This window comes from Chamaea fasciata, unplaced genomic scaffold (assembly GCF_029207755.1).
Source record: "Chamaea fasciata isolate MVZ Bird 193981 ecotype frontalis unplaced genomic scaffold, bChaFas1.0.hap1 SCAF_14, whole genome shotgun sequence".
Lineage (NCBI taxonomy): Eukaryota > Metazoa > Chordata > Aves > Passeriformes > Sylviidae > Chamaea > Chamaea fasciata.
Window position 1 is genome coordinate 14,489,561 of NW_027094099.1, and position 15,621 is coordinate 14,505,181.

The window sequence follows — 15,621 nt, forward strand, 5'->3', positions numbered from 1 at the left end:
CAACATGTTACCGTTACATACAACATCTGAAAACAGAGCGCCTGCTTGATTCAGGACAAAGTGACAATTTCTGTAAACACCCAGTTCACAGGAAGTGAAATGCCTCCCACAAACAGCTTGCTGTGCTCAAAGGGCATTCCATATACAGTTTGCATAGTCTCTGTCCAAGTAATCCAAATTATTCTGTTTGGCCTAGGGCCTAGGAAATTGGCATTGATTTCTTCTGAAAAGTGAGAGTTTTGGCTGAAGAAAAGTTTGGTGACATCTCTCAGTCTCGTTCAGACTCCTGTTTTCTACTTCAAAAGATGGATACAATACTCTTAACCATTTTGTCCAATATTTGCCTTTCCATTATACTTGTGCTTCCAAAATCTGTGGGCTACGCTGTATAACAAAGAGTAAACTGCTTCGCCAGTCTTTTGGTGTCCTCTGGTAGAGAGGGCAGGTTGAGACAGGTGGGGAAGAGACACTGCCCTGTGGGATCACACTGTGCCTTTGTATGTTGTCCCTAAGGGATAATAACATGGGAAGGAAGAAAGGTTCAAGAAAATAAGAGTACCAGAAAGTCAGGTTCTATGCCTCCATCTGGAATTCCAGCCAGATGCACAATCTCAGAAAACAGTTCCCAAATTAGTAATGGAAGCATTAACTTGTGTCATTATTTTCAGGCGTGTGGTTCATAAAACATGGTTGAAGTGTTTGGTATAATGATACATAAAGGAAGAAAGTGTGTCATCTAAAAGAAAAGGAATAAACTTTATAGAAGAAATTGCAGTGTAGAAATGCTGAATTTAGGAGGAAAATAATGGGGTAATTGTAGAGGAAGTAGGAATGAGAATTTTTTCCCACTGTTTCATTAGGAAGAAGAATGCAAAGAGTCTGTTCCTGGTAAGGGGAGCCATGGCTCTGCAGACAGTGACTGTACTTGTGTTCACCTCCATGCAACTCGCTCAGGGCCAAGGAATGGAGGAGGTCATGGATACTCATGTAAGGTTTTTTGGAGCTGCTTCAGGTCTTGGTACCCAGGAAGCAAAAGAGCAGTGCTGCACGTATTTAATGAAGATATTAGACTTTGAGTAATTTTTTGGTTACATGTAGCAGCAATAGAGTAAGGGACTTCCAAAAACATTTGTCTATACATGTACATAGGTTTTTTGGTGTGTGTTTGTTTGTTTGTTTGTTTTTTAAGAGGAGCAGTCTATTACACTGGACAGGCTGCTATAGTTAGAGAAAATCAGATAACAGTCTGAGCACACAGGTTAGGTCTTGTTCAGGTACAATCTTAAACTCTCCTGGCCGGAAGCACACTACTCTAACAAGCCACAATTATGTCTAGAATCCCTGATATCTTTTCTCTCTTTCATGTGGTTATTGCAAATGATCATGCATATATTCTTCTAGAAACGTACTTGTGTTTTGAGAAGAAACAAGAGAAAAGCTGGAAATTGTACATGGAATTTCTAATCTTGGCCTTTGCTGTGAAGTTTCACCACTCAGGATCAGCTGAAAATGCTGACATAAGGAGAAGTGCTGTTGCTGCACCCTGCTTTCATCTGGATCCTGCCTCATCCTTTCCCCTTTTTTCACTGCTGGTGGTTTTCCAAGGAGGATAGCATCTGGGTTCTGTACATGGAAGCACCTTTAGAGACAGTTATATGTGAGCAGTGCCACTGAGAGCAAGAGGATTGGCCTTTGCAGGAATCTGAATGGGAACGAAGTTGCAGAACAGGCTTTCTGCTATCCATAGTCTCCATAGGCCAGAACTTCAATAGTTCTTCTTGTGAAAAAGAAAAAAAAAACCCACTTTCCACTGAGAAGCTCCATTGGCTCTTTTGTACCACCACTGATTCCCTGACTGGAGGTTCCTGTGCTGTGGTACCTTTATGTGGGTCATCACCATCCCTTCTCTGAAGATGGTAACACCTTATCCCACTGTCTACAAGTAGTAGATATCCTCTGCTCTCCTATACACGAGGTCAGCTTTTCTCTAGATTTTGAAAGGAAATAGATCTGTTGGCTCAAAATCATAGGGATTGATTCTTTTCAGCTGGCCACTTCCTTGTGTGTTTTCCAGGACTCAGCTCAGAAGAGAGCTGCCAAAGTCCAACTGTGTGATCTCAAGTGCCAGACTGGATCATGAAGCCTTCCATAATCATTTGAAGTATTGTTAGTTTAATTCTGTCATAATTACCCAGGTTCATTAATATGAAAAAGGAGGACTTAAACAATTTCTTTCTGCTTTTAATGGAGTCACCTGGGCAAAAGAAAGAAGGGGAAAGGTGCATGTATCATTCAAAGTGGCTGCTGAAGTGTATAAATATCAGTTCTGTCATGTTTGCTGTGTGTGCTTCTTGCAGAGGAGCACCATAACTGGGGCAGTGACCAGGAATGTGAGGGATGCCTTTCCGTCTTGCTGATATCTGAAGAGGTTTCCATGGCTGTAGTCAAGAGACAGTGTCCCGGTGAGGCTGGCACACCAGATAGTCTCTGTGGTGCTGGCTAAAAAAAGCAGGATACCTAGTTTTATTCGTGCGTCTGTGCTGTTTCTGAGCAGCAGTAATGGGGGATTGATGTGGCAGACAGGCAGGTGACAGGGTTGTGCTGGCTGTCTGCTCCAGCCGGGCTCGGGAGCTGAGGGTGCACAACAGCGGCGTCTATCCCATCAGAACAGAGGGATTCATGGCCCCACCCCTCCGTGGGGACCCTGGCGGGTGAGCTGTCCCTGGGCTCATGTCAGGGGCTGATAACAGAGGTGGCGTTTGTGGAATGGCGGCAAACGGGGCCGTGAGATGCGGGGCGCCAGCAACCAACTCAGGGGGCTGAAGCCCGCTGTGTGTCAGTGCGGGCAGGCGGAGGCATGAGGAGTTCTCTGCAGTGGGGTCTGGCAGCGCTCGGCCCGAGCGGGGTCAGAGCTGTGCCGGGACAGGACAGGTGGGACGGCCGAGCCAGGTGGGGCAGGGAGGGGGCGGCGGCCGCCCCTGCTCCCGCTCCCGCCTCCCCCTGAGGGGCGGCCGCTGCGGCCGGCGCGCGAGGGGGCGACGGGAGCCAATGGGGGGCGGCTGAGGCGGGGAGTGCGGGCCAATGGGAGGCGGCGGCGGCGGAGCGCGCGGGGCCCGCGCGGGGGGAGGCCAATGGGGAGCGGCGCGCGGCGCGCGCGCAGCCGAGGGCGGGGAGGGGCGGGTCGCGCGCGCGGTACCGCCCCTTCCCCGCCGCAGTGAGGAGCGACCGGGCGGCCATGTTGTGCGGGGGGAGGGGAGCAAGGAGTTGAGAGGAGACGGCGGAGGCTCCCTCACACACACGGCACAAGATGGCCGGGGAGCAGCCGCGGCTCCCGCCCGTCTCCCGGTGCTGTCCCCGCCGCTCGCACCGGGGACGCCCGGCGAGCGCCCTCGGTTCCGCTCCCGGGCGCCAAATGGGGCCCGGCGCTCTGTGGGCTCCGGGGCTTCTCAGGGCGGCGAGCTGGGCTGCCGAGCGGGGCTGCCGACGGTCGGGCAGCAATGGCGCCGGGCTGCGGAGCGCTACCCGCGCCGCTCCCTCGCCGGGCGGGCGCGGGGCCGCCCTTGACCGCGGGCAGGGAGAGCCGGCAGCGGCGCCCCGTCCTCGGGGCCCCGGGTGTCTGCCAGCGGGCTGCTCTTCGCCGGGTAAGTGCCGGAGTCTCCGGGCTCCTCATTGTCCTTTGTCCTTGGGAGGAAAAACAAAATGTCCTTGGAGCCGGGAGGGGGAGGGGGCGCTGCCTCCCCCTGCCCCCCGCTTCCCCCCCCGCCGGTCGCTGAGGGGACCTGCGGGTACCCTCGGGGGACCCCTGCCCGTGCCCGAGACCGGGTTCTGCTGAGGGGGAGCGGCGGGACGAGGGGAGCCCCGGTGACCCTCGGCGGCTGCGGGCGCTCCCTTCCCTCTCCTGCGGCACCCGCCGGGCTCCGCACGCCCCGTCCCCGATGCAGCCCCGGGGGGAGCAGTGGCGGGTTTTGGCTCCCCTGTGCAGTACCGAGCACAGGGGGGGCTGCGGACCGGTTCCCCCCAGCGCAGCGTGCGAGGGGGGTATCTGCAAACCCGTCTGGAACTCCAATGCAGCAGTGCAGGGAAGGGGGAGAGGTGAAGGCTGTACGACAGCATCACTGAAATGTTTCGCCCCGTGTTTGTGTAAAGAGCGTTTCTTGTCCGTCGCTGGTCGGATGGGGATATGTTTTCGTAGTTTCTAAGAACAAAGACGCCATGTCCTTTTCTCTTAAAAATAAAACTTGGAGTGGTTTTTTTGTGGGGTGTTGGCTTTTAACTCTTTGTAAACCAGTAAGAGAGAAACAGGCTGCGGATGAGACAGATAGGTACTTTATGAAACAATAGAGAGAAATTGACTTCACTGGAGAAACAGCAATTCGGGTGCAGAAGTTTAAAAGAAAACTCTTAGGAATTACGCGCAAATTTGATTTTGCAATTAAAACGGCAACGTAGAAACTTAAAAGCTTGAGAAAAACAAAGCTCGGTCATGCCAAGTCTACAGTTTAAAGTTGGCAAAATACTACAGTTGTGATTTAGACGACGCTACAAGAAGAAAAGAGAGTTACTTAAATACGAATTACACGATAAGGAGACGGATGAGTTTGTGTCTGACATGGAAAGCCTTTTAAAAAAATTAATAGGTATCAGGTTTGTTTTTATTATTCAGTTTAGAGATTTTCCAGAGACCTCACTGTTACTTCCCTTTATGAAACATTTTAATCGTCGTTTCGGTGTTCTGATAATTTGGAAGTTGTACAACACCTATTGCAAGACTTTCTAAAAATGCAGGTTTAAATGTAATGGCTGACGTTTGTTTTGGGTTGGCTCGCGTTCAGCAATTACCAATTTAAGGGTAAAATTGTAATTCTAAATAGATAAAATGTGTCTGTAGCAAAGCAAGAGGGAAATAAGAAAAACTTTAGTTATAATTGGAGGTTGCGTATAGTCATATTTGTTGGATTTTACTGGTGTACGCTTGTGCAAGGTTATAAAACTCTGTGCAGATTTTAAATACTGCACTTGGAGGTAAATCTACGTTTTTCGGTACTTCTGCAAATAATCTATCATTGCACCAATCGAAGTTAGCCCTTTTTTTTGGAAATAGAAATACAAGTTTTAGCAAGCATTGGGCTCCTGTCACCTTTATGCAAAGTGTTTGGTGTCTTTATTTTAGATTTGGATTATGGTGGTTTTATAACCCCAGCAACAGTTCTGCAGCGTAGAACAGGTTCTGGCATACACAGTTTGCCCTAAAGAAAGTTCTAGCTTTGGGTGGGTGTCTGCTGGATTTGTCTTGAGTATATTAGAGGATAATTTTTAAATAGTTTTGACTGGTTTCTTTCAACAGCTGAAAATAAAATAGCAGGTAATTGTCCAGAAAATAAATTACTTGCAATTAATAATGTGTTTTATTTAATAGTTCTGCGGAGGGTTTTTTATATTTTAAGGTGTAGGGGTTTCAATTTATAAATTTTTTAATCCAGCATTAAAACGTTTTTAAAATTTGTATGTTTACAGAATGATTCTACACTTCTAGAGTATGAAGTAGTGCTGGTGATAAATATAATTGCTGTAAAATAAAATGTTATGGCTTTGGTTTGTTAAAAGCAAGAAAAGTTGGCTAGAGGTAGTGCAAATATGGTGTTCCTTGTGTCAAAAGAGTATAGTTTGAGATCTTCTTAAAGGTTAAAGAAGCTGAAGGCTTTCAAACTGTATTCTAAAGGGCAAAAGAGATGTTTTTTTGGCAGATGAAGTAATTTAGGACTTAAAATTCGGAGAAGCTGATGACAGAAGCCATTTTAAAATAACCTTGCTATCAGTAGAGGTTTTATTTAATTTTGCATAGCCTACTTCTAAAGGCTTTAATGTGGAAAAAGAAGTAAAAGAGCTGAGGGATATTGTGTGATAAATTACTCAGTTAAAAAAATCTTAAAATTGGCATCTTAGCTTTAAGTCTTTCAAAATTAAAGTAAAGGGAGAGAGAAGAGCAGGCTGCAGTTATTCATGAAAAATACAGATTTGCCTGTTGTATGTCAGTCACTCATCTCCAGTGGGTTTTTCTTCAGCCAGGAATGTGCAGCCACTCAGACTTTTATTTTTAGAGTTCAGTTTGAAAGATAGTTACTGCAATCATAAGTTTTTCCTGACTTCATAATTATCTGAAGACTGATGAATTTCAGACATATGACTTCTGCTGCTTTTCTAAAGCAAAATACTGAAAATTTCCATACTTTGTTTTTTCAGGTAGAATTTCATGAACAGAACCTTATTTCCTGACTGGCTTCCAGAGGATCCGTTCATGCCTTATTTTTCTTAGGTAAGAGTGGTTATACCTTGTGTTAATGTGTTCATTTCCTTGTTGTTTTTTTTGAAAATGGAATTTGCTTTTTTGCTGTTGTGCAGATGGGATGAAAAAAAAAATCATTTTTATATGGAGGGGACACATTTTATAAATGGGCTGGGCTTCTAAAAAGCTTTGCAGTTACAGGTAGACTGTCTTCAGATAATGTCATGTTTATGTGCTGCTTGAGTATAAATTTCAGTTTAATGCTAATAAGTGGATTGTTTATTTTTATAATATATGGATATATATATATGTGCGTTGTATTTGGTGGAAAAGGACAGTATTTGCATATAAACTGAAGTTCTCTGTGTCCAGTTTTACCAGTGAAAACCTGCATTAAACTTCAAAAATTATTTAGGTTTTTACTTAACGAGTTTGTAGCATTAATCTTTGGGGAAATTGTAGAATTTGTCTATGAAAGTAGTAACCCAGGACTTCAGGGATTCATAGAGAAGGAGATTTTGGGGCCTTTTTCTTGTCTTTGGGGATCTGGAGGGTAATGCTTAACGATAGGATATTGGTTTGGTACTGTTGGTAAAACTTTGGTTTATTCAAAGGCATTTCCTGTTCGTGTTTTCAGAAAGTTTGTCAGTGAAGAATGTTAGGACTTAAAGAGCTTGTCTGTACCTTGTTTTCAGACCAACCTGGTTTTGTTGTTTTTTTCCTTCAAGGGCTATTACTGGATATTGTTCTTCCTAAGATTCAGATGACTGGTTGGGCAAAAGACCTTGAGTAAAATTCTGTACTGTGCGTGCCAGGTATGTTACACTGTGTTGTGGGGTTTTGTTTGTTTTGTGGTTTTTATTCTTTAATTATCCTGAAAACAATTTTTTTTCAAAATAAATATTAAACATTTAAGTTCTAGCGTTTTACCTTGTTGAATTTATTTTCTTTCGAGTAGTGCATTTGAAAATTGTTAGTGTGTGCATACTACAGTAATGTTAATGTCTCCTGTATCTTTGAAGACTTTACGGTCACTCACAAGTACAACTTTTTAACAATCTGCCATGACCATGTTGACATGTGGTGAAGCCAAAGGACTGTCATCTCCTGAGGATATTGTCTAATCAGACTTCAGGGATGCTTTTCCTTAATTCAAGGTATCGGTTCATTAGCAAGGGACACTCATAAGCTTTTCCTTTTCAGGAAATTGTTTATACAATAAACTGAAAAATTCTGGCTTTGGTGTAAATTTTATTCTAAAAGCCTAAAGTGGTACCCGGTTCTGCTCTCCTCCTTGCAGTGTAAACAAAGCAGCTTTTTAGTGTTTATTTTATTTTACACTTCAGATTCTGCATTTAGGATCCGAGTAACACGTTGCCTTTGAGTCAGGCTTTCACCACTCTGTAATTAAAAGTGGGGGATCCTGTTTGCCTGTCTTAACTGGTTCCTTTTCAGCTTCCCAAGCTCATGTACTTCGGTGCATACTCGGGACCTCAAAGCGTAAGGCGTCTTCATGAGGACACATGTATCAGGATTCCCAAAAATACTTTTGAGGATTTGCTTTCTAAAGTTACATCATTCATCATGATAACCAAAGAATACAATTGTGAACCCCCACCTGAGTGCAGCTGGGGTTTTTTTGGCTTAGATGAAGCCTTCAGTCTATTCATAGAAAAAAGATTATACACAATTTTCCGTAAGCTCTACAAAATGTCTCTTCAGGTTGTAATAAACTTGTCTGCAGTGAGTCACTGCTGATGAGCAAGGTAGAGTTCAAATTATATTTGTAGATAGTGGACATGTGCCACCATCATGGATGTCCTGCAGCAGACACAGCTAACGAGCAAGGTGACATGACAGTATGTTCCTGCAACTTCATCGTGTGACTGTCTGATGGGAAGTGTGAGAACTAGAACTCTGTGTCAGAAATTGTCTCATATCTTAAGAACAACAGAGCATATCTAAAATCCCACATAAATTTTCAATTTAGAGGTCAAAAATCACAGATACTGCACAGTCTATTACGATGAGGGCAAGACCAGCCTGGGTCACACAAGTCTGATAATAGTGATGGGATTGAACCTGTTGGACTCAAATTCCTGAGACTTAATTCTGAAATGTCTGAATCTGCAATCTCTAACTGACCTGCTCTTAAAAAAAAAAAAAAAAAAAAAAAAAAAGTAGAAAAGTAAAAATGAAAAAACACAGGGTTCAAGAGCAGATCTTGGCTGACCTGAGATTTTATAACTATGAAATTGAGCACTTTGATCTTAACGGTCTTGCATCTTTCCAGTATTGTCCTGATGCTGATTGTGCTGAATAGACATTATAATAAAAACAGCTTTAACTGTCCCGTTTGTGAGTTCTTTGGAGCTGCCTTTTCTTGCAGGAACAACTTGTTTTCATCTAACAGTGGCTTCAGCTCTAGCTTAAGTAGACCTCAGTGGGTTAGATGCACACTGCTGGGACTTGAGGGAAGTTTGAAGTTTATGACTACGCTACAGCATGCCCATGAGAATTGAGGGGCATCAGGAGGAGCTCTCGTTTTATGTCCAGACCTTTTCAGTTGAGGAAGCTGTTCCTCTGTGGGGATACAAGCCTGTTTTAAGTGTTCTCATAGAACAGATTTTGGTAGCAATACACGTCTTTGCCAAAATACTTTGTTAGTTAAATAATAAATACAAGAGAAAAGGTGATATCAGTTGATAGTTTTGGGTTGTCTGACCTCGGCTCTTGCTGTAAGAGGAGATGCACAGTGTGATGGTCAGTGCCAGTCTTTGGGGGAAGGAGCCATGGATCTATGAGGCCGGGCATGTTTTGTGTGGTGTAGGCTGTACTGCACTTCAGGTCTGTAATTTTAAAACAAAAATAAGCCATAGCTATTAGATTACCTAGAAGAAGTAAATTTATGTTTATTTTTAAGTAGGGGATGGATTTTTTTTAATCACCCAGGCTGCAACAATTACAGCAAGTAGTCTGATTAAAATATTTTGACTTTAGGTACAGGAAATACAGCTGTTAACATGAAAGGTTAACTTTTTTCAGCCAAGACTTGTATTTCCGAGCTCTGGTTTCTGGCTCGTGGTATAAACCTGCAGCTTTGGTGATTTATTCTGTAGTTTAAGAGTGAATGTGTTTTAGATGTTAACATCAAAAACTCAAAATACAGGGCTACATTCTATAATAGTGAAGAAATAACTCATGTGAATGAAATGTAATACATTATCAACATCCTCGTGCTGTTTTTACAAAATTGTTTGGTTCATCCACTCACTTCCTCGAAGAGAAGTGTCACTACTACTGCGTGATACCACTCTGACAAACTAAATACTCCTTTTGCACAAGTGTGCTGAGGTCAGAAGAACAGAACTCCGGTGGTGTCTTCATAACACTGTCATTAGAGGAAGGTACTTTGTGGTAATTACCATATTAAATACCCTCATTAAAGTTTCTGTCAAACTACTATAGCTGTGTGCTTGCTCTAGAACTAAAGAAAACAACAACCAACTTGAAAGCAGTGATAGATGTGTAGCTGTGCCATGAATGATTAAAAATGGCTGAGAGCTGTAAACTGAGTCTTCCAGTCATTAACTTTACCTGTCTTCATGTATTAGATTGTAATTTCTAAGTGGCCGTTTTAAAAGGAAATGATTCAAAGGGCCTGAGTAACTCTGTTTTCCTGGTTCATGTTTCGTGCCTTGGCTCACTGGTGGATGCCTCATGGCTGATCAGAGTCCAGCAGCCATGTTGTGTTTCTCCTGAAATGGTGGATGGGAGTTCACGGAAGTTCTGTGCTTCTGTTTAATTGCAGCTGCTTGTACACGTTCAAATACATTTTCAGATATTATTAATACATTTTTAAACCTCTAAATTTCACATGCATTAATATTCTGCAAACTTCTGCTAGTCTACTGCTATATTTTTTTTATTTCCCCTTTTAAAGGCTTTTTCCATAATAAGTTTCAAGTAAATTGCATCAACAAATTGCAGTCCTGTTCATCCCATCTTTCTTTTTACACGTCTGAGTAGCTGTCAAATGTAAGGGAAGGATTTAGAGGATTGCACATTACGCTGTCACTGGATAGGTTCATTAATTTTTATGTTTTTGAGGCTATATTTCAATATAAGTAGATTCTGAGAGATTACAAGATAAGTCATTTGCTTATATGTGTCAGGGGAATAAACTTGAATGGCTTATTTCATGTAGTTGAAGTTTACAGTAAAAAGGGGGTTCATGAGTTGTTTCAGAGCTTTAGGTCTGTAATCTTGCTACCTTTGCTTAAGGTAACTGTGATTAAGAATTTATTGATGCAGCATTTTCAAAGTCATATTTCCACAGTTGGACCTTGCCCATACATGAGTAACTTTGAGATAGAGTAGATAATTTGTTCCACATAAATGTCTTACATAATTGCCCTGTATCCAGCTGATATCTCCTCTCAATAAAAAGAGCTTTTTATTTTCTGTTGTGAAGGGCAAGTCAGTTTGCTTAAGCATGCTTCACTTGATGCCTGATTGATCTTTTTGAAAAACTTCAGAGACTATATTTTTTGTTGTTTTTTCTCAATGAATTTGTGGACTGGGTCTGAATTTCTTCGGTTGTTTGCAGGTTCTTTAATAAGAGGTTCCTTAGTGATACTTTAATTTTTTAAATAAAAATAAGTAGCACATGCTCTGAGGTGGGAATGCTTGGGTGTTTTGTTTGTTTGTTTTTGTAATAAAAGCTAATGCTTGGTCTTGCAGACCTTAAAGTCTATATCTGTTTTATTTTTTAATTTATTTTAATTCAAGTGTTTTAATATCCCATTTTCCCTACAGATTTGTTGAGGAATTGATTTACTCACTGTAACCAAAATAGCTGCCCTTGGTTGAAGCACTGGTAAGTTGTTATTCCTAAAAACATTTACTTTCTAGCTTTAAAAAAAACCCCAGCAAGCACACATGGCTGTAATGTTTAAGTAGCTGAAGGCTTTGCTGAGTACATTCTGAAGGTGCTCAGTGTGTGGCCACGTGTGCAGGTGTGTTTGAGGAAAGCTCAGTTAAAGGATCATCCCCGCTGGGCTCGGGGAGGAAGCAGTCCCTGCGTGGGGCTCTCTCTGTCCGACTGCTCAACAGCTCTCAGATCTGACTGTACTTTTGGTGCTTCCGTGATTTGACTCCAGATTTCACTGAGAACTTTGATATCAGAGTTCTGCTTGTTCAGATGGGTTTTTGGTATGTAGATGTCTGTCTCTAGAGAGGTACTACACACAATTTGGAGAACAAATGGTATGGGAAGTATAGCAGGAAGAACTTGGCATACAAGCATCTCGTGTTGTCCTTAGGCTTCTCAGAATCCTTGGGAGCCTTTGAGCCGACAGTTGCTGTCTCCTGTTCTACAATTGTTCTGCTTCTGTTCTTCATTCATAAAGCTCTAGCTTTGCACAAAATGGTAACTGCCAGTACAGTTTGCTGTATTTTTTTAAAAATTAAACTGCTAGCTGATGGACTTGAAATCATTCCTCATGTAGTCAAAACATAAAATTGGCAGGCTTGAGTAGGTAAATTAATTCAGTTTGATGCTGGATGAATACAGGGACAGAATTCTTTCCTGTTTCCTTAACTAAAAGAAATTTGGTCTTGACCTTTTGTTGTCTCTGGCTCATTTTTTGACTTTCTTGGGAGTTGTCTGTGGAAAACTCAAGTCCTTTTGTCTTCCTCTCTGCTTAAAATTCAGACTCCTTGATTCTGCATATTTAATTAGGGCATCTGTTGCATTTTGTGTACACAGATTAACCTTTTTTGGTAGGAAGCTCTATTCCTGTAGCACTGTACTTTGGAATATATGCTTTTCTGTAAGAGACAGTTTCTTTTAGTCTGATACACCTACCTGAATGAGCAAGGCCTTCCTTAGGCTTCAGATAGGTTGGGAAGGTGTTCCAAAATGCAAATCCACTCATTTTAGTGGCAAGATGTCAGTGAATTTTAGCTCTCCCGTGGCTGTGTTTGTAAGCAGAGCCATCCAGCAGCCACTGCCTTCTGCACCACCTCAGGTGCTGGGAGAGAAGCTGGTTTGTACTCCAAAGTCCTGTGCTTCACTTCCACTCCATGGTGTAGAGACTCGTGTCGAGCCCTTCTGAAAAGGAATCTGTGGGGGTAAGGTGCAAGCCTTGCCAGGATCTGTTAGTCTGGCCTGCTCCTTCTGGGTCCATTCCATTTTGGACCAATTTTATCACTTGAGTTTTCAGTCCTGAAGCAGAAGAATTAGAAAAAGATTACCAAAGACTTCATGGACTTTGAGGAATTAAGTTTTTAATGTGTGTACACAAACTCAGTTTTGAGAAGTATTTAATCTCTTCTACTACTTTGGTCTGTAAGTTTTATTACTTTGTTCTTTCAGAAGTCTTAAGCTATTTTTCCCACTGCAGGTGTGTCGAACAGCATATTTCTTGGTATGTTTCTTCTCCAGCTATTCCTCAAAATTCTTCTTATGCTATCCACTGATGCCTTCGTAGCCCCAGTCACCTGCTAGCATCTCTAAACATGTGACTTATGTTCCATTTTAATATTAATCTTCATGTGATTCCTACATCTTTCTGTGTGCATTTTTTTTCCTTGGGTTGTAAATTAGCTATTGTCAGAGCTGTCTCTTTGAGTAGAACTTTGGCTTTTCAGTTACACACTGAGTAATTCTTCCATCCTTTTCTAGTTTACAATCCTTACCTAAAGGAAGAGGTGAATGTGAAACCCTAAAATGACTTAATTGAAACAATTGTCTACAAAAGAAGTTGCTTCAAAAAGCAGATGTGAAAGCATTCAAATGGGTGGATTTTGAAAGATGTGGTGTTGCATTCTCTGGTTAACATGGTGTTTAGTTGAAGCACGGATGTTTATTTTTAACTCTCTTTTTTTAAGAGATGAGGGAAAATACTCAAAAACACCAGGAGCTTTATTAAAGTTGGCATAATTTGCTTAATGCAATAAAATTTATTATTTAAAAATAATACCCACAAAAGAGTGCATTTGTGAATAAAGCCACATCTTATCTGGAATTAACCTTGAAATCTGACAAACAGCCTTTCTTACCTAAAAATACCCAAACCTACATGAGTTGTGCTTTTACTGCTCTGCTTAAGGAGTGTCTCATGGTGGTAAAAGCAGATTTAGGGCTGTCCAGAGCACTTAGTTCCTGCTAAAGATGGTACCCAATAACATAATGGACTTAGCTGCCAGTAAAGGACACTTTTCTCTGGTGTAAAAGTTACCAGGGGTGTCATTGAGAATAAAACTTTGCTTTAGTGAACTTGGAGGTGTAAAACTTGAGGTTTGGGTTGCTCAGAACCTTATGCTGTCCATTCAGCTCCCTCTGTTGGAGTGAATTCCCTTTCCCAAGTAGTCACCTTGTTTCAAAGTTTTAAGCCTCAGGTTTCATTCTGGAATAGTTTGTAAATGTATTGGTGTCTTATGCGTGGTTGTTGTACATGTTGGGCTTCAGTTTCACACTTGAAGGAGTGCAGGGTTACAGTGGACCTGAAATGGCTGAAGGCCATGGGTTTGGCCATGAGGGATGTCTCTTATTGCTGTGATCTTTTAATACAGCAACAAATAATTGCAAAAACTGAAGAGAAAAACTTTGTAAATTCCAATGGTTTGTAATTGTCTCCTCGAACCTTTAGGCAGGTTGGGAATGGATGGCATGGAGTGTCAACATGTTACCAGTGGTTTGAAGGAAACTTTGTCAGTATTACAGGACTGCCCAGGTTCCTGATTTTTCTGCCCGAAATACAATGTTTGGAAACCAAACCAGTAACTAGTAGATAACAGAAGCTTGAAAAATGGGTGGATGCTTAATTAATTTTACAGAAGGAATGGTAGAATCATGTCATCTAGGGAAAACAAGAATGGGTTTTTCAATATCTACCTCAAGTGTAGGATCACTGCATATGTCTTCATGGAGGAGTGTATTTTTTTAACATTATTGAAATTTCTTAGTAAAATGTGCCTCAGTCATAAGTAAACAAATGCTGTGAAATCTTTTAAAGCAAATGTAAGTTTCACAAGTGTAGAGGCTGCTATTAATATTTTGGCCATTCCTGTGGTATCTTTTTGATAGTAACTTGGAGAACAAGAATGTGTTCTTAATTATAATAACTCATCAGTTCTGTTTACTGCTAATTATTTTACAAGATTTAGAGAAGAGTTTAAGATGAACGTCATGGGGTTACTTGCAGAGTTTTTGGTCCAACCCAACATAGGTGAACCTAGCAGGGAAATAGCTCTGAAATTGCTTTTGGCAGGTCCTGTCAGTGTCTGAGGCAGAGGGCTGACCCAGCTGGAAAGAGCCTTTATAAGGGTGACTAAGATGTAACTAAATTACCGTTTTTAGAGGTGGGGAAAGTTGGTGTCAGTAATTGAATTTCTATGTTAAGCGTATTTAAAATAACTAAAAAATATTTTAATGGTCTTATTTATGGGGTTTCCACTGTATGCATGTTAGTACTTCTGAGTGTTTGCTTGTGACAATAATGTACAACTTTGTGGTGGTTTTTTTCATGTTTTGATACTTCGGTCCAGGCTTTACCATGAAAAAATACTCAAAATTTTAATTCATCTTCAAATGCCTAAATAGATTTGAAATCAATTTCCAGTGAGAACTGGAATAAAAAGCAAACCAAACCCAAAGTAACTTCAGAACCAGCTTAGTGTGAGGGAAAAACACCTTTCAAAATACTTAATACATTGTCTTAACTGAGGATGAGTTGAATGTTTGAAACAGAGCTTTTCTTTAAACTTGAAAGTTCTGTTTCTGAAAACATGAATGTTCTGGGGTTGAATACTCCTGCAGCTAAGCATGTTCCACAGTGCAAAGTGAAATTACCAGATCCTATATTCCACTTCTGTGTGCAGTACTTTCCCATTGTATTTTAAACAAGGAATTCTGTAGAACAGCATAAAACAGGACACATTGGTACTCGAGAAAGTCAGACTGGGGCTTGTTGCAGTGCTTCCAGTGCTCTTTGCTTAGCTGTAACTGGTTGTTTTGAGATGAGGCTGGGGAAGCTGGGATGCCGAGGCAGAGACCACTAGATGGCCCCACTGGTTTTTGCTGGGCTGTGGGTAATTTCAGCATCCCTTGTCAGAATCTGCCCAGGGTTATCAGGGAGCAGAGTGGTGGTGAACTTTGCTTTCAGACTAAAAATGAGATTAAACCTATACATATTCAAAAAAAACCGAATTGATGTTGGAGTGCAGATACTCAAAATCATGAAGACCTTTTAAAACCCTTTTTGCATGTCAGCCCTGCAGTCAGCATTGGTTTCAAAATGATGTTCTTAACACTTAGTGACTTCCTGTACCTA

At 41.7% G+C, this 15,621-nt stretch overlaps 1 long non-coding RNA gene across 4 annotated transcripts in view; it reads left to right on the plus strand.

Moving 5' to 3' along the window:
• The window catches only part of LOC136297077 (uncharacterized), a 30,436-nt gene that overhangs the window by 13,542 nt on the left and 1,273 nt on the right, over positions 1-15,621 (plus strand). For 2 of the 4 annotated variants that reach the window (XR_010723086.1, XR_010723085.1), the window contains exons 2-4: positions 6,241-6,313; positions 7,012-7,098; positions 11,102-11,162. This is a non-coding gene — a long non-coding RNA (uncharacterized lncRNA). Of the gene's footprint in view, positions 1-2,912; positions 2,932-3,250; positions 3,642-6,240; positions 6,314-7,011; positions 7,099-11,101; positions 11,163-15,621 lie in introns of those variants that run through there. The other 2 variants (XR_010723087.1, XR_010723084.1) reach the window with 2 other exon arrangements.